At 40.1% G+C, this 21467-nt stretch overlaps 1 protein-coding gene and 1 long non-coding RNA gene across 2 annotated transcripts in view; one reads left to right on the top strand and one right to left on the bottom strand.

Annotated features, from left to right (window-relative positions):
- Nucleotides 1-21467, top strand: part of KALRN (kalirin RhoGEF kinase) — a 515545-nt gene that overhangs the window by 146845 nt on the left and 347233 nt on the right. The gene's annotated exons all lie outside the window — the stretch shown is intronic.
- Nucleotides 17378-19895, bottom strand: LOC144583101 (uncharacterized). Its single transcript, XR_013536705.1, has 3 exons — nt 19801-19895; nt 18110-18180; nt 17378-17432 (listed from the first exon to the last, which is right to left on the bottom strand). It is a non-coding gene; the product is annotated as an uncharacterized LOC144583101 (long non-coding RNA).

Below are 21467 nucleotides of genomic sequence, written 5' to 3'. Positions count from 1 at the left end.
GTGGTGGCGCTGTGGGTTAAACCACAGAAGCCTCTGTGCTGCAGGGTCAGAAGACCAGCAGATGTAAGATCAAATCCACACGACGGAGTGAGCTCCCGTCGCTTGTCCCAGTTCCTTGCCAACCTAGCAGTTTGAAAGCATGTAAATGCGAGTAGATAAATAGGTACCACCACGGTGGGAAGGTAACGGCATTCTGTGTCAAGTTGTGCTGGCCACGTGACCACGGAAACTGTCTACGGACAAAACGCTAACTCTGTGGCTTGAAAACAAGATGAGCACCGCGCCCTAGAGTCGGACATGACTAAACTAAATGTCAAGGGCAACCTTTACCTTTACCTCATTGGACAGGAGGAGGAGGAGGAAGAGGTGTATGTGAGCTCAGGGTTCAATGCAGTAGATTCCTCCCATGCATCGTCGTTGTTTAGTCGTTTAGTCGTGTCCAACTCTTCGTGACCTCATGGACCAGAGCACGCCAGGCCCTCCTGTCTTCCATAGCCTCCCGGAGTTGTGTCAAATTCATGTTGATAGCTTCAATGACACTGTCCAACCATCTCATCCTCTGTCGTCCCCTTCTCCTCTTGCCTTCACACTTTCCTAACATCAGGGTCTTTTCCAGGGAGTCTTCTCTTCTCATGAGGTGGGCAAACTATTGGCGCCTCAGCTTCAGGATCTGTCCTTCCAGTGAACACTCAGGGTTGATTCCCTTCAAAATGGATAGGTTTGTTCTCTTTGCAGTCCAGGGGACTCTCATGAGCCTCCTCCAGCACCACAGTTCAAAAGCATCAATTCTTCGGCGGTCAGCTTTCTTTATGGTCCAGCTCTCACTTCCATACATCACTATAGGAAAAACCATAGCTTTGACTATTCGGACTTTTGTTGGCAAGGTGATGTCTCTGCTTTTTAAGATGCTGTCAAGATTTGTCATCGCTTTCCTCCCCAAAAGCAGGCGTCTTTTAATTTCGTGGCTGCTGTCTCCATCTGCAGTGTCCTTCCATGCACATCACACTAAACCATTGCTTAGCAATTCCCACAGTTCCCTCATATTGAACTGTGGATTATCTATACCTGAATTTAAGAACAATAAGTGATCTTTACATTGCATTAAGTTAAAGTGAATTGAATCTTCATTTTGAAAAAACCCCAGCAATCAAAGCTAATAGCTGTTGAATTCATATCCATCTCTTGAGCAAAATCTAGTAACTTACCCATGTGCCTACAATGATATATTACATATGTCAGCTGGTAGAGAACACACAAGATTCCAGACAAGCCTATCAGGCTTAGCATGGCTTAGTGAAGTTGATGTCAATAGTCTACTAACAGTTATTGTCTGTGGCCATCACATGTTTTTCCTTGAATAATGCGTGTGGTAGAGAAGTCCTCTGATTCACATGGATCATGACCATAGTCTGCAGTCCTGACTATTGATATTTAACTCATACAAGAAAGCATGTAGATAAAAAGTGTTGGAGAAGAGGGTTCACAGAACTTTAAGATTTTCCTAGAGAAGAGCATTTCGGCATGTGTCAATTGTTATGCAAGGGAGAACAAAGCTGCCCTCACTGAGATGAAGACTTGGCTGTGTTTGTGATGATATAATAGACAGAAATATTGGCAACAAAGGCTGCATTAAGGATTCTTAAATGACATGTGGAAGACTGGTGGCAATAAATCATAGAGTATCTGACTTGCACATGTGATGGAAGTGTTTGGGCACATTGTTGTAGTGTATAATGTCCCTAAACCCCATCTCTGAAAGATACATATCCAGAAACTTGAAAACATTCTGATGTGTTTAAATTGGTTTTGTCATTTATAGTCCTGCTAAGTCCTTAAAGGACTTTTTCTCTTTTTTGTTCTACAAATGAACGTTTTGATTCAAGAGGGATTACTTAGTACTTTATGAAAGATTTCTTCTAACTTCCACTCTAGCAAACTTTGGCTTTTGATGTTAGAATGTTAAGAACAACATCAAAAACACTTGATAGACATTTTACCCTTGGCTTAGCTCATGGGCAGCTTGTCAAAATCTCTCTCTGATGATATAGAATAAATGATTTTGGGTCTTCATAGTGAGTATGGAACTATATGCATGTGGTATACTAATATAATTCGTTAGTTGGATAGCACAGTGATTTAGATACAAAGCCAGAGGTTGGGAGTTCAGTTCCTCATTGTGCCTCCTGGGAGAAGAACCAGCCTGTGTGGCCTTGGGCAAGCTGCACAGTCCCAAGATTCCCCCAGAAGAAGGGAATGTTAACCACATGCATATAGTTCCATACTCACTATGAAGACCCAAGATCATTTATTCTATATCATCAGAGAAAGAGAGATTTTGACAAGCTGCCCATGAGCTAAGCCAAGGGTAAAATGTCTATCAAGTGTTTTTGATGTTGTTCTTAACATTCAGAATTGATTTGCCAGCACACTATTATTGTTATTATATCAAAATTATAAAAACATTGACTGGTATTATATAACACAGTGGTCCTCAACCTTGGGCCTCCAGATGTTCTTGGACTACAACTCCCAGAAGCCTTCACCACCACCTCTGCTGGCCAGGATTTCTGGGAGCTGAAGTCCAAGAACATCTGGAGGCCCAAGGTTGGGGATCACTGATATAACAGATATAAGTTTTAACCAAAAACCTAAGTATTTGTTACTTTGTAAGTTTTTACAATTCTTTATTTTCAACTCTGGCATCCCCTGGAATTGCAATGTCAATGAACCAGATATTTCTTTGTTTTGTTACTCCTATGTCTGGCGTCTTATGTTCAAGTTTGAATCTGGAAATCCCACAAGATCTTGACTTCTTCATTTTCTGACATCTTCTCTGCCTGATGTTCCCACAGGTTTTTGGAGGCTGGCAAATTACATTTTTTTTTGGCAGAATGACCAGTGCACTAATTTTGCCACTCTGTCATGTCTAACTTTGTAATCTGTTTGTGCAATCTTTGGACATTCACAGATGAGGAGTGACACAGTTCCATCTTTTTCTTAGCAGAGTTGACATTTGCTGTTAGCACTAACTCCTTGGATTTTAGCGTCCATCACGTTGGTTAGGAGTATTCTTGTGCAGCAAAAATCAAGTCTTTGGTTCCTTTCTTAAGGGTCCCCAGTTTTAGCCATGCCCATGTTGAATTATGATCGTGCTTTCCATCAATATTTCTCAGGTGTTGTTCATGTAGTGGTTTATTTTCCCAGCTGTTTAATTTCTTTTCAAATTGTTGTTTCTTAAATTGAGCCTTTGTTTCTGTTGTTTTCAAAATATTCTCCATTTTTCACTGCTTTCAGTAACTTTTCTCTGCTTGTACTGATATAATCATTTAGGCTTCTTTTTTCTCCCTCTACTACCTCCTGTATTTGCAGTAATCCACAGCCTCCGATTTTTCATGGTAAATATAGTCTGTCCACATTGGTCTTTGGATGTAGTGTGTGATGCATGTTCATTAGTTTCTGTGTTTTCTGATCCAATTCTTCTAGTTCCTTTTGAGTCCAATCTATTATTCCAGCTGGGTATCTAATTACTGGAACAGCCCATGTGTTTATGGCTTTGATTGTATTTTCCCCATTTTATTTTGATTTTGAGATTTTCCGCAGTCTTTTGATATATTCTCTTTCTGTCAGTTCTTTAACTTTTGTGTGCATGATGTTGTTTGCTTCTAGTATTCCAAGGTATTTCTAATTTTCATCACTTGAGAGTGATTTTATCATATAGCCATTTTTAAACTCGATTCCATCTAGTTTTTGGATCTTGCCATGGTGTAAAGACAGAGCTGCACATTTGTCAATTCTAAATTTCATTTGGATATCTTCACTAAATATTTGCACTGTGTTTAATCCAGTTGTGTGGCAATTAGTCAAATACCTTTTTATAGTCTATCCAGGTCATATTAAGGTTTGTTTTTCATCTTTTTGCATTCTTCAGGATGATTTTATCAATAAGCAGCTGATCTTTTGTGCCTCTTGACTTTTTATAGTTCCCTTTCTGTTCAGTTGGATATAGGGAGTTTTCAGTTAAGTATTTATATATTGATCTTTTAAGGACTCCTGTGAGTACTTCACTAAATATCTTCACTAAATATTTGCATTGTGTTTAGCAGTGGTTCTATCTCCGTGGAACTTTTTGCATATAATTTTAGGTCATCCATGTATAACAGATGATGATGATGATGATTAAACAGATAAATAGTGATGGACAGAATAATTTTGAGCCCAACTAGATATCATAGTAAATATTTGAGTTAGGGCACTTAGGTATGAATTCTGGTTAAATAAAAGTTTATGGATACTGTACACTAGAACGCCCCCAGTTGTACCACCCATCCTGTTGCTCTAATTTTCTTCTCCTGTCACACTAGTGTCCCCTCCCCACAGGTTTATGTCTTTTTCTGCTTCTACTCTAGAACTCACTCAGCCAAGTACTCACAGACAGAACTGAAGCTTCTTTCAGCTGCAGCTACCAGAATCCCCCAGCCAGTATGGCCAGTTGAGATATAAACCCATCCTTTTATTTAATCTGGGACCTCAGTGTTATCCCTACAGAACATTCTAGCTTTTTAGGGATCTGATCTTTTTGGTTAAAGACTACAAATCTTATCACCTACTGGTTATGTAAGATGGGATCTCAGTAGTATCTGTGCAAAAGTTCACGTTTCTAGCTCTTAACCAGTTTTGAAATCTTAAGGCACAAACAAACTTTCAGATTTCTTGTGAGATGGCTCTTTTTAGTATCCTGTGCAAATGGTATTTTACCGAAGAAGTGTAGCAGTTCTGTTTGCTTTTGTAAATCTATGCCACTGAAAAGGTACTGGGAGTCCTGTTTGTTTGTTTGTTTTTGCAGGCACCTACCCTGACCAAGCAAGCATCCCCTTCACATATCCAGATAAATATCCTCCCAATCAAAAGTGCGCAGTGTACATCTACAAACTCAACAGATACAAACTCAGTTATGAGGTAGTTGAGAAATGGATGTTTGCATCAAACATTCTGATTTGAAGCAAAGTTCAAAGATACAGACCTTCAGTCAGAAACAAGTAGAGTAGTTAAAATGGACATCTTTAGTTCTTGATGCAAAAATTGGGGTATACAAATACAGAACAAATAAAATGGCAAAATTAACTGTGTGGGTTCCATGAGAGATAAAAAGAACAAACTGAGATGTTTCAGAAGGTGAGATCAACCCCCTCTCTGCAGAGTAAGTGTGATCTGTATCGGATAGTTGTTCTAGTTTAATATACATTTTTATATGTGCATCTTCCTTTATACCAATATACTGTTTTCTCAGAGGATAATTATTAATAAAATTATTATTGTAGAAATATGAATCAAATACAGCTTCATGAGCAGTGACCTGTTCTGGATTAGGTCTACATGATGATTTTTCCTATCAGGTTGTTGGTATCATCCACTGAGTCAGTGCAGGCCATATGATTTGGGCACAGAATGACTGAGTTAACTGAGTCTGAATGTGTTAGCTGAACTCTTTTATTTCTGATGTACCAAGAAAGAGTGTGTGTATGTGTGTAAAAATGTATGCATGTTTGTATTTGTGGTCTGTGTAGTCTTTACTTCCAAAAGAGGCACTCTGCCATTTACTTTTTAAAAATGTCTTGTTTCACAAATGTTAGAAGGGACATTTGAGATTTCTGTTGGCAAAATACAATTAATGTATAATATAACATATTGCAGAAGCAGTCCTGTTGTTCTACCCAGCAAGGGCTATTTCCTTTGGCCCTCCAGATACGGCACTGCAACTCCCGTGAGCCCTTGGTAACAATCTCAGTGGTGGTAGATTATAGGAAATGCAATCCGATAACATCTGGAGAGCTAGAGTTGTCCAGATGTCCTGCAAGAAAACAAAGTACACACATGCTACTGCATGTCCAACTTCTCATTTCATCATTCCATAATCCCCCATCCTCCATTTCAAGGGCTGTTTGTTCCCACGGTACTTTCCTTAATTCCCTTTCTAGAATGCTCACCAGATTAAACTGTTCCCCTCTACTAAGAGACCATCTATTTTCAACCCTCCTTCAAATGTCACCCAGTGAAGCCTGTTTCACCTGGTTGCAGAACACAAGGAGAGGAGAGAAGAAGGGCTATTGTGCAGGCGTCTGCTTCAACATCGTCTCCTTTCCGCCCTTCTTCAAGTATCATTCTCGGCACTAACCATTTATTCCGACTACCTGAATTGCTTCTATCCTTGCTGGTTGTTATATGAACTGTAACTTTAAAGACTGGTTCCTGAGCTTGGTGTTCTTATCCTCACTCCCATTAGTTCTTCCTTCTGTTGATGTTGGCCGTCCTGAAGTACAAAATGCATTACTGCTGACATTTCATAAGCTCTTTTGGAAGTCTTAGCTAAACAGTAGGGTAAAGATACTTTTAATAAATATGTATGATACTGTTTTATGTATATGCCTATTTCCTGTTGAAAAATACTGCCCTAAGAATATAATCTCTGGTTGCCATTTAATCTTTTGCATGTCATTGGGATGCATTCAAATCTGGAGGCAACTGCCCAAGGCCCTGCTAATTTGCTTGTGCTTGCAATGGGACTGCCAGTTTAATATGGCATCAAAGCATGCCACCCTAGCATAAAGTCCCCCCCCTCCAAGTTGGCATAGCTAGAGATGAAGGCCATTTCCTGTTGTTTCATTATTGGCTGTTTAACCCTATCCACACTTCACTTTTGCCCTCGAAACTATTTCCCTCACAGAAAGTTGATATATCTATTTAGGTTCACTATTCAGAGTCTTAATCTCATATCCAGGCAGGACCTGAGCTGGCTGCAAGGGAAACGTTCAGCAGAACATACATCATGCCATCCATTATGTGTACTATATTGTTGGGTTGAAACACCTGCTTTTAATCTCCTTTGAGTGGTGATTCATGAGCTGCATAACCTTCAAAGAAGTTTCACATTTGTAACTGTTCTTTGCTCTGTACAGGATAAATAGACCTTTGATACACTGGGGAAATTCTCATGTTCTTCTGTGTTGCAGTACTAATAAAGAAATGGCAGGTGCTGCCCCTGCTAATTTGACAGCAGCTGGTGCTGCCATGTGTTTCTTCTTTTGGAATGGCCTTGTTCCTGTCAGCAAAAGGATGAAATCTTCAACTTCTGTTGTGTGGACTAAGCTGAATGCAGGGGACTTCCAGATGTTGAAGCCTTATAGTAAGGTTCTGAAGTGAAACCCTATAAGTTACTAGTGATTCTCATTCATTTACAAAGGTTTGGATTTTTATAAAGTATATGATAGAGACACTGCCCTGGAAAAATATAGGATGTTGAAGGAACTGTAAGTAAGGTAGAGACTTTTTTTTGTACATACTCATATAAATGTAATGGAATATATATCTACTCTCTATATAACTGGTGGTTTTAGTTCACTTCATGTTGTCTGAAATGGACAGTTAGTCTTTAAAATACCTCAACATTTTTGTTTTATATTTTTTGTTCCAATTTTTTTCGTCTAGATATGCTTCTTTGAATACTGTCTTCTGTGTCAATGTTCTTGAATTATGGGGATTTTCTTCTGCTCTATGCAGGCTTTTAAGTGCATCAAAAGTGGTCTTAAGCACCAAAGAGAAACCATGTGTTGCAGTGGAATGGACTATGTGTGCGTATTTCTTATGTATGATTGTTTTTGCCTATTCCTAAAATGTCTCCCTACATCCATCACATTTCTGAATTAAGGTTGCACTGTAGAGTCTGCTATTAGAAATTTAGTATTGCAAAATCATTCTGGTATCATGGATATGTGGACATAATGAGTCCATAAAATTGTAGAAGTTGTGAATAAGCACAAACTGTACTATTTTAAATGATCATTCTGTCATGGTCTGGGATAATATAGGTCTTAATCCATCTTCAGCAGTGATATTTAATGATTCAGCATTCTTGGTTGTAAGTAAAATTCCTTTAGCGAAAGTTGATACACACCTGCCAGCTCATTGAAAAGATCTGTTGTATCCTATAAATAGCGGGCTGTGTTCCTAACAGATGATTTAAGGATGGTGTCAACACGACAACTGCACCTTTTTTTCTAGTACTGATTTCTGAAATGGTGAGGGAACTGGGATAGAAGCAACCTGGTTGATTATCAGCCACCTGGATGAAGTAACAGGGATCTCAGTTGTCATAATGCCTGAAACGAATGTTGAATGCAGCAACTGAAAAATGCCTCAGTTGTTGCTGGCGCAAGGGCAGGGGCAACAATATATAAAACTGACTGAAGCTGTGGTAGAGGCAAGAGAGAAACCAAGGGTGGAGATAAGAAACCAGTAAGCTTCTGCAACAAAGGGGCAATGGAACTCCTAGGGGTTGGGTGGGTCTCCCAAAACAAGAGAAGCAGCAGTCCAGAAAGAATGTGGATGGCAGTCCTATCAAAAGGAGCCACCAAATTTCAGATGCTCGGGAGCAAACCAAGTGATATGTCAGTGATAGGGAGAAACCTGTGGGAGAACACTGGCAAAGCAAAAGGCTGTGCCTTCTCCTGGAGTGCCCAAGTAGCACGCAATTCATCTTTCACATCATATCTGATGTCCACCTGCACCCAAAGGTGCCAGTATTCCTAGGCCAACCGGGGGACCGGCTGGGGCCCATCTTCCTTCAAGTAGGATGTTGGGTTATCCTCCTTTAAGTGATATCAAGCCATCAGAGACTGTGGTCCTGCAGTCTTGTACAACTAATCTGATGTTGATCTGCAACTTAAAACCAACCTCATCCTGCTCTAATTGTGACTTACCTGGCCTCAACCCAGCATTAACTCTAACCACTGGCCGGCTAGGAACGTGTCCCTGCCCTGACTGGTCAACCCCTATCAATGTACAGCCAATAAAGAGAATATACAAAGGATCCTTGAAGTCCTGCATTGTTTGTCAGGAGATACCAAGGAGTGTCTGCAGTGGTCCCCTTCCAATGGAGGGGAATGGGGACATGGCACTGGGTCATTCTAAGTGATCTAGTTTATGGGTTTCCAGTGATATCTTCCTGCACGTGATTTCTTAATATTTAGACATAGATTTTTTACATTTCAGCCTGCAGCTTTCAGTTTACTAGTTGGTGTGTAAACCTAATATCACTATGTTGCATTTCTGTTTGTTTAATGTAGTTTGATTTATTCCGTACTAAAAAATGTACTCAATTTCACCCGGTTAAAAACACATGTGTCTAACCCTCAGCAGTGCTGAAATTCTTTCACACTGCTCACTCTCCCCCCCTTCCCAATATTTATTCAGCTCGTACTGTAATTTAAAAACCACCAAACCCTGACCCCAGTGCTCGCTCTCTTTTTTTCCTCCCCGCTCTTTACTGATCTGTCTCCTTCTCTGTGCTGAGACTTATTCAACTTGCACCAACATTAGAATCCATTTGTTCACCTCACTCCTGTATTCTGCCTTTCTTTTTTTCCTTTGCTCCCAATGATTCTCCCCCTCTCTTGGTCCTTCCTCTCTTTCTCACACCAGTATTGAGTCTAGTAGTCACAGGAATACAAACATGACTTCTTTAGATTATAACTCCCACAGCCTTCCAGTCAGCATAGGCGCCCAAAGCATAGCCTGCCAAATTATTTGAGTTGAGACCTGAGTAGTATCTGTCCAAATGTTCATATTTCTGACTCGTACCCTTTAGAGATCTGACTGTTCTTGTTAGAGGCTTATGGAACTCTCAGAAACTCCTGACTAGCTGGGATGTCAGTAGCATCACTACCAAATTTCATGTTTCCAATTCACACATAAGCTAACTTTATGCTTATGTATGGTAACTGTTTGTAAGCAGTTAAGGCACCAGGATCCTATTCTTGAAGGTTAGTCGTAATTAGCTTTTAATCAGCATAACTGAAAGATGTAAATTGTTGTTAATGGTTTCCTACTCCAGTGATTATTGGAAAATGAATATGAATAAGATAAGGTGCAAATTAGCTATGGAACAGTACATCTCTTGACTCAGCCACTTCTTTGCTTCTTGAAACTTGAATGTTTCATGTGTGTTACATTCATGTCATGCATTTTTGAGTATACCCTTGGCTCATGTGTGTGTGTGTATATATATATATTGTGTCCAAATTTGGCTAACCTCAGCATCAGATGCTTCTGGACTTATATATATATATAAGTCCAGAAGCATCTGATGCTGAGGTTAGCCAAATTTGGACACAAAATACAGAGATTGGCAGCTTAGTTAATCAACACAGTTTTTATGTATAGAACTGTAACAATCTTATGGCAACAATATTAATATAGTACCATGAGACTATGTTATATGAGTTAATCTATTAGTCAGAGAAAGTTGACACCATGTGGTGTGGGCGTTATGAGTTATATTTCACACTTCATCCATTAATTATGGTTCTTAAGCACAATAATCATTTAAGCTGCATTTTCTGGAAATTATTTATTTCTATTTCCAGCACAGCTAGAACCAATAGTAAAACTTGCTTCCAAAATACAATTTTCACTTGAAATTAACTCATTGCTCCGTAGGGACTAATAAAATTTTAAACCCCATATCCTTTAAATCATTAAGTAATCTTATGTGATATTGTAGAGGAAAATACTGTTAGACTATCTGCTTTCTTTGAAGTATAAATTCTTTTTCCTGGGGTGATGCTTTTAAAAAACAATTCCCCCCCCCCCCCCACTGAAAGCTTGTTCATGTCACTTTTTATTGTGTCATTGTTTTCACACATGGCCCGTATTACCATCTTGGGGATGAAATACTTTTCATTCAGCCTTTTAAAATACAGAGCTCAATGAAAATATTATTAATCTTTCTGGTATGTTTACCCAGTATTACTAGTAGAAAACCTGTAGTGTCAGTATTAATAATTCTGTGCAGGAAATAATGAAGTCACACTGACTTCTTACTCCTTGGTGAATGTGGCACGAATTGCAGCATAAACTGCTACATCCCACATACTAAAAAATTATTCCCCATAAATCAGTGACTTGGCTTGGTTACTTACTGAAAAAATGGATGTCATTATATCCAAAATTTTCTGATTTCAGGCAGAAAATATTAAGACTCAGGTAAGACAGTCTAAGCAAAGCTAAGGAATATCCACAAGGAGTTACAAGCAGCCAGGCAGAAGCAGAGTCAATTACAAATAGAAGGGATTAATGAAATAGATAAGGAACAGACAAACAGAGCCTGGGAAGCTAAGCCAAGGCTACAACTATTGGGCAGAGTGTGTGGAAAATTTCTGGTTTAAAAGAAAAATCCAGTTACACAGCAGAGAAAAATCCAGACAGGGACCTACAGAGCAGATTTACAGGTCTTCCTCAAATATGCCACCCTGATTGTATAGTTAGCTTTTAGTCAGATTTGTTTTTTAGAATACTTCAACTGGCATACAGTCTCAATGCAGTGGACCCTCGACTTACGGAATTAATCCGTATTGGAATGGTGGCTGCAGGTTGAAAAGTCTGTAGGTGGAGGCTCCATTGACCTACAATGCATTGAGAACCGATTAATCCGTAACCGGCTGTTTTTGTTCCATTTTGGGTTTTTTCCCAGTCTGTAGGTTGATTCTGTGGCTGTAAGTCGAACCTAAATTTTGTGGCCAAAGAAGTCTGTAACTCGAAAAGTCTGTAAGTTTAGCCGTCTGTAAGTCGAGAGTCCACTGTATATTCAGTCAGAGACTCTGGTGTTGAAAAAGAATAAAAATGTATCTCCTTTACTCACAAAATCTTCATATTGGAATGCAAACAAAAACATATTCACTCACTATACAGTATATTTTAACTGGGTAGCTTATTATTTGCTTCTTTAACCAACTGATTACATAAATACTCAGAGCACTGACACTGCCATTACCTAACTCTGACATTGCTAAACACTAACAGACTATCAGACACTGAACCCAGATTGAGGTTTTTTAAAAAAAGCGGGAAAAAGAATCTGAGGTGGAGAGGGAAGCAATTGGCTATTCTGACTGACATTCGACCAAAGTCATCAAACCCTCTTTAAGGCAGAGGAAAACCCAAGAGAGATATTTGTTAGCTAAATAAAGGAGGGAGGAGCAAATATGGGTTTGGATGCCAGGGACCATAGAGTTGCCCAAAGGGATGTGCTGTAAGTAGAGATGAGCATAAACTAGTTTATCACCCAAACAGGTGTTCAGCACTTCAAAGCCCCACTTCCTCTGGCGGGCATCCAATTGGAGGCAATGGCCTGGCTTCCCTGCTCTGCCTCCTCTGGGTGTTGCGTCTGAGTGAGCACCCATCAGAGGATGTAGGGCTTTGAAGCACTGGACGCTTGTTTGGGCAATGAATGAACTGGTATGAACTGCCAAATCAGCAGTTTATAGCTGAATGCAACCATTCTAAAAATTGCTGTTTGTGTAGATTACAGATGCTAGCAAGTATACACCCATGCACAACTGGACCGAAGCAGAGGCTACCAGCAGAACAGAGATGCCACACCTGTAGATACTTACTAGGCATAGGGTTTTTGGGGTATTTTAAAAAAATCCAAACCCCATAATTCCTCATTTTGGGTGTTCTTGGGTGTTCTTTCTGACAGATCCACACCGGCAGATAGCTAAATGTGGGTCATCTGGAGAAAAGGCCTAGTTGAGAAAGCCTTGAGGAAGCCTAGCATAATTCTATCCTACCTTTCTATGTCAAAGGGAAGCTGCCCCACTTGCTAGTTGTGAGCTTCCTTTCTGAACAGGAAGCGAGAACAAAGCTAGACCCTTTAAAATACTTGTGAATGAGAGGATGATGTGATTTCCTAATTTTAAGTGAAGATTATATTTCAGCATCTGAATTTAGTTTAGTGTCTGTGATCTGTTGGCATATCACCATGAAACACCTAGATTATGGGAGAAGGATGAGAGAGATACAGAGTGAGGAAATTTCTTTTTCCTATTTTGTTTGTTTGTTTCCAGTACCTCTCTTCAGTACCTTTCTGTCTCAGTAAAACCAAGAACAATTCTGCCAAGAAGTGATTTATACATGGTGCATTTCACAAATTGGGAATCTAGTTCTCTTTTATCCTATCAAGTGGTGAAGTTAATTCTATTACTTTCTTATTTTTCAGTTTTCTGATCAAGTGTAGTAATGGGGCAAAATTCTTCTCATCGAGTTTGGTCACAGGGCAAGAACAATCAGATGGATCACATTTCAGTTTATAAAATGGAACACTATCATTACTTTACACTGAATAAAACTGGCTAAATGTTTGCCTTTCCTCAGTTATTCCCAGTAAAGGTATTCGAAATGGTGTAACTCAACTCTGGAACAATCTGCAGCACAACAGTTTCTAAATAAGCATGTGGTCATCTGCTGGATAGAGCTGCAACTTAATTTGGTGCTAATAAGAATGGCAAAGGTGTGAGACAAACATGCTTTCTTTCCACTAATCTGTTCAGTCTGTATGCAGAATATATCATATGGAAAGCTAGACTGGATTTAGAAGAAGGAGGAATGAAAAAATGGATGGGAAAAACATCAATAATTGAAGGTATGCAGATTACATCATCTTAGTGGCATTAATGTTCTAAAAAGCCCCAGGTCTAAAAATGCTGAGCGCGATATGTACTGAAAGATTTGAATGCTGTTATAGATCCACGGTGTGATCTGCGAAGATTGGGAAGTTTATTTAAAAAAAAAATAAGAGAGAGAGAGAGAGAGAGAGAGAGAGAGAGAGAGGATACTAGGCCACAGAGAACTTCACTATTTATTTCAATGGCAATTAAAGTTACTTACTTGCTACAATGGCAGTTTAAGTGCCTCTGTAGTAAAACCTTCTACAACCCTAATCTGCTGCTGCGGAAGCAGCTTTGGGACACTCGGACTTCATGTTCTTGATGGTACATAAAACTAGATTTTCTCCTAATAAAATGACTGTTTAAGGCTCCATAGACATCTGGAGTGCCAGCGATAACCCCATTCCTTATTGGAGTCTTAGCCAAAGATTCCTGTAAGCTCTGTCAAGAACATCTACTGTTGTTTTCTGGAAATACTTTACAAGAATCCTGCATGCTGAGTCTTTTCCAAGAAAGAAAGGGCGAGCAGGAAGCCTTTGTTCCTCATTTGGTGAATTCTACCAACATTTTCCTAGGACAGCTAGGCTTAAGGAGTCCATACAATTACAGTGTTAACACACTGTAAAAATTAGATGTGAAATCAAAATCGCTGTGTCAAATGACTAGTAAATGATAGCAACTTAGCACTGAGAAAAGTAGGAACTGTTTTATGTTTAAATTAAAAAAAGAGATACAGTAATAGCAGTTAGTGAAGAAAGAGGAAAAAATCTTGTAAGTAATGAAGCACCAGGGAAGATCTAGACTTGGAAAAGATTACAGGGAAGGATATGAAGAGCTATGACTTCCTGTTGCATATTAAAATATAAATTTGCATATCCAATTAGCAGGACCTGCATCCAAACCTTGGATATCCACATTTTCTAGTGGTCTACATAGGGGTTGGGAAAGTGAATCCCAACTCCTAGCATTCTTCACCGTGGCTAGGGTAGATGGAAGTTAGCAACCCCTGGAGAGTCACATTCTGCCCACTTCTGTTCCACACTGTCATTGGTGCCTTGTATTAAACAACAACCTTCTCATTTTGTCTGCAATTCTGTTCATTCGTACATTTGCTTTCTCTGTTATGCCGTGTAGACACATGAGCTTGTGCCTTGTCTAATATGACAGGCACTTGTCAGGAATGAAATACAGCTCTTGCCTCATTTTTGATATGTTTCTGGTAGCTGAATATTCTACCTTGTTGCTTTCTCATCTCAGGGTGCCTCATACGCAGCTTGACACACAAGCTGATATCTCCTTATAAGACCCATGCTGATTTCCTTCAAAGTTGTTTTCCCTTTTTGATTATCAGTTCCTTTGAGGTGAAGAAAACCAGGTTCTCAAAAGCAATAACCTCAGTCGTCTGCCTGTCAGATAGAGATATGAGAGTTATCAGATGGTGCTTGAATGTGTTTTTGCTTTCATATCATTAACACAGCTTCCTTTCAAGCTAGAACCAGGTGAGGTATACGAGATATTAATTACATCTGCCAGAGGATAGAGGGTAGGGAACACAACATGGCTGTTGACTGCTACTGTGAATCTCAGTAACATGGTGATTTCCTATCAATTTGTCAATCTATTGGCTGAACACAATTTATTTTAGCCTCATTGAAGGGACAGGGTGTAAATGAAGGAAATTTACTAACTGCTTCCTCCCTTTAGGAACTGCCAAACAAAACACATGTTCTTTCCAAAGAAAGATTTGTCAACAGCAAGGGTTTAAGGCTTCCCAATAAATTATGGACAACAAAACGAAAGATCTGCTAGGGTTATGGAGAACTTTTATGTTTAGAGTAGAGATGGGGACAAACCGCCAAAATGGCTGTGAGGGTGCTGTCTGCCTATCGGTCCACAGATCAACTGTTTGGCAGGCCCATAGACAGAGTGGGAATGGCATAAGCAGGGAGCATGGGGGACACATAAAAATGGAGAAATATTCATCCCTTTTTATTTGTCAGGGTCTCTGGAACTGGCAAATACAAAAGGGTCAATATTAAACGAATCAGCAATTTATAACGAATATTATAATTTACCTTTTTATTCATCCCCATGTCTAGTGTAGAGCTTACAACAAAGCTGTTTGTCATCCCTTTTTATGTTATTAACACCTGTGTAAAGTCTAAATAAGTAGTCAAGATTCAGTGGATGCTATGGTACCTTCCACTTTTATTTGACTGATGATACATTAGCTGGGTATCTGGGAAATGTCCTGTTGTTCACAGCATTGCAGGCTTCCTCTTATTAAAAAGCATTGTTGTTTGCTCAGTGGTGTAACTAGGGTGAAGCTGCAGGCAAAACTGAAGAGATGTGCAAGGATCATGCAACGTTGTCATAGTTACTACAATGAATTCTGTAGTAAGCTTTTTTGGTGTATAATTGTATTGGTTTTCAAGGTGGTTGAAATACCAGAAATCAGTTTGACAAGAGTTTCACAGAGGGCAGCAGGCCTGGCAGAGTTGCACCTTTGAAGGTCTTCATCAGTGCCTTTGTGTTGGCCTCAGAATGATGTCAAACACTTTCAGGCATTGACTATTGCTGAAGAAAGAGAAAAGTTGGAAGGTGTCACATTCAGGTCTAATTGGCTTTTTTGGCTTGCAACTCCATCAGTACATAATACTGAATGAAATTGCATTGCTATGTGTTTTTATAAGATGATGGTTATGATATATATATTTGTTCCTCACTTAACTGAAAGGGTTCATAAGTGTAAAGTTTGAAAAACCATAATTTGAGGATTGTAGGTTAAACCAGTTCCATCTAGAGTAGACCCACTGAAATTGTGAGATGTTGGTAAGTCAGCATGTATGTACCACCTATTGATTCAGTGGGTCTGTTTCTTAGGACTAATCTTTGCAAAGGACTGGGCCAGTGATATATATAGATGAAAGCAAGGCTGGGCATATGTGGCCCTTTGGGACCTATTGAGCTACAACTCTCATGACTTAGGCAGCTTAGTATATCATGTACTGCAGCAACATCTAGAGGGGCACAAGTTGACTGCTTTTGTTCTTTTCTCAAGAGGAAGCCACTGCGGCTGAAAAATACATTTATTTGAAATCCATGTGATCCTTAATCAGATGCTTATGTATGTCAGCAGCATACTTTCTGGATCACAAACTTCCTTAATTATTGCCTAATTAAAGGGGAGTTTTTTAATGTGGAAATTATGATTACTGCGTTTCATTCAGTACTGTAGAACCTGCTACAGTCAGAAGCCTTATGCAGACATTATGTCTGAAAGTGGGGAGGACCAAGTGGGTGTTGGGAACATGGGGGCTACATGTAAGCTCTTCCCCTCCTCACCCCACCTGGAGAAAGGCACTCACACCTTTGTGTGAGAGCTGTGTAAGTGCATTCAGCTAAGCACACCTGCTCTTCAGATGTTCATGTTCATCATGGGAAGGTTTCACTGACTTCGGGGTGGGGCAAGGAATATGGGCACAGCTTTACATATAGTTACAGATTGAGGCACAGTGCCTACATATGGTTACACCATAACACAGTGGTCAAGATACAACCCACAATTTACTCCCTCTGCGAGGGGCAAATCTATTCCCGTGCCATGAACTCAGCAGGAAGATATAACGGAACTACACTTCCTTTTCATTCTGAATCTAGGAGTGCGATCAGACAGCGATAAATGACTCTGCTAGAGGAATAACTTACCTTGGTGAAGCAGCTGCTTCCAGATCTCCTTGAGGCAGGCCATGCGTGACAGCTAGTCATGTATATTTTTCATTGTGTAGTTCAGTTACGAGAGGAAACAACAAAAGAGTCAATCAATTCAATGAATGTAGGAGTAAATGAATGGCTGTTTTCCTTTCCAACTTTTCTCACCTTTTTATTTGTTTCCCTTTCCTTTTCTCTTTCTTCTCCCCTCCCACTCCTTTCCTACAGACAATTGAATTGAAATAATTGTAATAGTCTAATTAGTATGAAGCAAAAAAAAAAAACCCCACAAACCCACACGCATAACATTATAAGATGTCGTAGACCACTGCACCTTGGCCCCGTGTTGTGGCTGCTACTGACACACTGATGGAGCTGTCAACCACAATGGTGTCCATATACATAAGCAGCAAACAATGGTCTTGTATCTGGCTGCCCAGCAACTGGGAGATGCTATAGAGGTGAATGGCTGGGGAAGAGGAGCCATGGGGATGTAAGAAGAGCTAGGGCAGACCCATCAGATGAAGGCTTGAAGTGGGAAGCTCCTGGTGCAGCTGCAGGGTTGAGGATATCCAGTCACAAAGCAACAGTGGGGCAGATATGTGCTACAGTCTTCAGCCAGAGGAGCAGGAGGGATGGAAACTGGTCCCTAGACCCCTTATCCTCTGTTTTCCTGTACCAAGTTACCTGTGCCTGGTTATGCTATATGGAAACTGACATGCACTATAGTTCAGTACATGCACTGATTTAGCTGTAAGGGTGCCAGTTCATGCCATGTTACCACCACCACCCCGCCCCGCCATAGTTTAAGCTGGAGACTCACCCTGGGAGGAGAGCCAGGAAGAGGAGAAACTCACCCTAATACCTCACAAGCATTAATACATACTACACATACAGACCTGTTTGGTGGAGGTGGCAGCCTCAGGACTCAACATCCTTATTCCCTTGCACTGGATGGAAAATCCACTTCCTATAAGAAGTTTGGAAAAAAAAAACATGTAACTCATAAAGATGAGATGAGATGCAATGTAATGGGGGTGGATTATGGTAATTTGTATTTGAAAACGAAGTCATCCGGCAGTAAAATAAATGGTGGGCTGATTTGAGACATCAGTGCAATTCGGTTGCTTTGTCTTGGGTTTGATGGGAAAGATACATGAATAGGTGCAGTTCTTCACTGGGGGTGTGTGAAAATGCTGTAGTTGGTGGCTTGATTCATTTTTCAAAGGCAAATTACAATTAGTGGTTGTGAATGCCATCCCTGCATCTTTCACACACAGAGAGGTCCTCTCCCCCCCTTGCCCGGTTGTTTGAAATCAGCTGGATTATCTGCAAATGGGAAAGGCTCAGTGGACACTTCCAGAGTGAAGACAGAGAAAAGAGAAATGGGAGGCTGCTACTATGGTTACAGTGAGAGTTAAGTGAGACAGAAAGAAAGAGAAAATGTGTGTGGGGGCGTGATTCAGTAGTAGTGGTACTTTGGTACCCTACGAATGTAATGGATTTATAAATAAGTCATGTCATACAACCTTTCTCACAGCATTCACAAGACAAGATGATTGGGAAGGAATGCTCTGTGTGATTTAGTTCTGCCTTGACTCTGGCAGAAGACGGGATGAGCAATCCTATACATCAGTTACACTGGGGAAGGGGGGGGGGAGAATGGGACAGAACATCATGTTGGTAGAAAGGCTGCTGTATATTTTCTATGCCTGTTGTGCCTGGGAAGGAGGGGAGAACACACAAAATAGATACTGAAGACAATGCTAGTGGCCACCAATTAGGAATTGTGTTTGTGATGTGGAATATAGAAGATTCTAGTGAACTTGTGGACATGCTCCCTGCACCCCTGCACAAACACAGCCTGTATCATCTAGTGTGCTTCAGCCAATCAGGAACAGTACATCCATCAACCAATATCATGACTGTTTTGCCCTCTTTTCCATCACTATTTCTAGGTGCTATTCTTTGGTTCACTCCCTTCTTCTGAGGTCAATTCCTGTTTGTTTACCTTGCTGGAGAGAGGCAGACAGCACATGGCTTCTTCTTTGCTGCCAGTAGATTTGCAAGCACAGCATCTAGTTGTTTCTGTCAGTTTAGGACCCCCCCCACCTCCCATCCATGAATGGATTTCTGAGAAAATAAATACTATGTTTTTCTTTTTGCCCTACTGCCAGTCTCTAAAGTGTTTATTCCTTCCCAGGAGTCAAACTGAGGACAAGAGTGCTTCGCTCCATCAGCATAAAAACCAATTAATTCTAGGAAGTTATGCATTCAGCAAAAAACAATGATAGAGGCAATTAAAATATTTTTGGGAAAACTGGCATTTAAGGCCAAATTCAGTGGTAGAAAGAATTGAGCCTCTGCTCAGTTGAAAATTGGAGTGTGCTATAAAACCTGGAAAAACAGTGAAATCTAATGATGAAGCTTAACATTACAAGGCAAAATCTTGATTATAATCATATTTCAAGGTTGTTGGTGTATTTTGCCTATTACAGCTTTCTTAAAGTGATCATTCCCTTCATGGTAGTCACAAGCTCAGCAGTAGGTCAGAGTATGGTGCCAATATAAAGTTAATGCTAGCACTCACCAGCCTCTACTGACAATGGACTGTCTTACACACCTTGGCAATTGTACCTGTCCCATTGTTGCCTCCTGCATCGGGGCTGTTCTCCACCATTAATGGTACCTGCATGAAAAGAAGGAATCCTGTCTACCATGCATTTACTAACCACAAAGATACAACAGGCATCTAGTAAAATAATAGCCCTTATTAAGTAGCATCCAGGATAGAGAAGACCGAACATGAGGCACAGTTGAAACTAAGGTATACTGTGGCCAAAATCCTGTTGGCATAAAGTTATGTTGTAGAACCAGATGATATCATCTTTAGGCACTGGTATTTAATTTAAATGAATGGAAAGCTTCCCATCCTCAGCTTCTTTAAGACTTCCTTTTGTCCTCAGGAGAACTTTGAGAGACTTAGGATGGGGAAAAGGTTTTAATAGTTTAAAAATATTCATTTATTTATTTGAAATAGTTGTATGCTGCCTTCCTCCTTAAGTATCCAAGATGATGTATCGTATTAAAAGAAACAAAGTGAAAAGCTAAATAATAGCTTATTACAATGTTTAAAAAAGCATTAAACAGAGATCATATTAAAACTCATAAATAAGAGCAATATTAAAAGCTCAAGTAAAACAACAGAATAAAATTGAAGGGATTGCCCTTTAAAAAATCCTCTTGGTCAGCCAGTCATTTAAAGCAGCCATTCTCAACAGGGCCCATATGACCTCCGAGGGGGGAGGCTCATTTGAAGAGGGCCACAGACTGAAAAATGTGAGAAGGAGATTTTCTCTTCATCTGTTTGTGCTGTCTCCTTGTTGGACGGGAGGCCCTGGAACCTGGGAAGAGCTCCTAAAAGAGCTGTGGCCCAAAAAAGGTTGAGAATGGCTGCTCTAATGGAACTTTGATCAACATCTCATTTCTAAGAAGGCTGTTTTCCCCTAAAGACAAAAGTCTTCACGTGCTTGCGGAAGGACAGCAAAGACAGGGCCAGCCTGGCCTCCTATGAGAGGAAGTTACAGAGTCTGGGGGCAGCAGCAAAGGAGGCCCTCTCCTGCGTTCCAAGCAAATGTACTTGTGAGGGTGGTGGGACTGACTCTCATAAAAGGGAGATACAGTGTTTTAAATAGCTTCAACCCAAGCCATTTGGATTTGGAGTTCCCATAGGCAGTCCTAGTAGAGGATGTGGCAATTTGGCTGCCAATTTCAGCTAGAAGCCTTTCCATTGACTGTCTTGCTCACTTTTACTACCATTACTGCTTGTCGATACAGATTTTGTATGTGACCTCTAAAGGCCTTGCCAAATCCCCACTGATTCAGTGGACCAATATAGTGCAACGTACTATGCTAAGCAACAGGATTTCAGCCAAAGTTTCATAAACTTTTCCTGGTCCCTTCTTTCCTTCTCTCTTTCTTTTACCTCCTCATTTTAAATAAGATTTGGCAGCAGTGTAAAACCCACTATGGTTGCCAGAAAAGAGATCTGGCTTACTCTGCTACTGCCAATAGCAATTAGACACTACACTTTTTTCTAACCGTACTTGTGGGCAATATTTGACAGGATTTTCTCCACCAGGAAAGGTGGAAATGTGCTTCTGTAAATGGGAGCCATTCTTTAATAGATTAATGGTTTATTTCCATTTAGGAAACACATGAATTGATGAATTTTCCCAACTTTTAAGAAGTTCCTAG

This window comes from Pogona vitticeps, chromosome 1 (genome assembly GCF_051106095.1).
Source record: "Pogona vitticeps strain Pit_001003342236 chromosome 1, PviZW2.1, whole genome shotgun sequence".
Lineage (NCBI taxonomy): Eukaryota > Metazoa > Chordata > Lepidosauria > Squamata > Agamidae > Pogona > Pogona vitticeps.
This window is presented reverse-complemented; position numbering and strand designations above follow the sequence as displayed.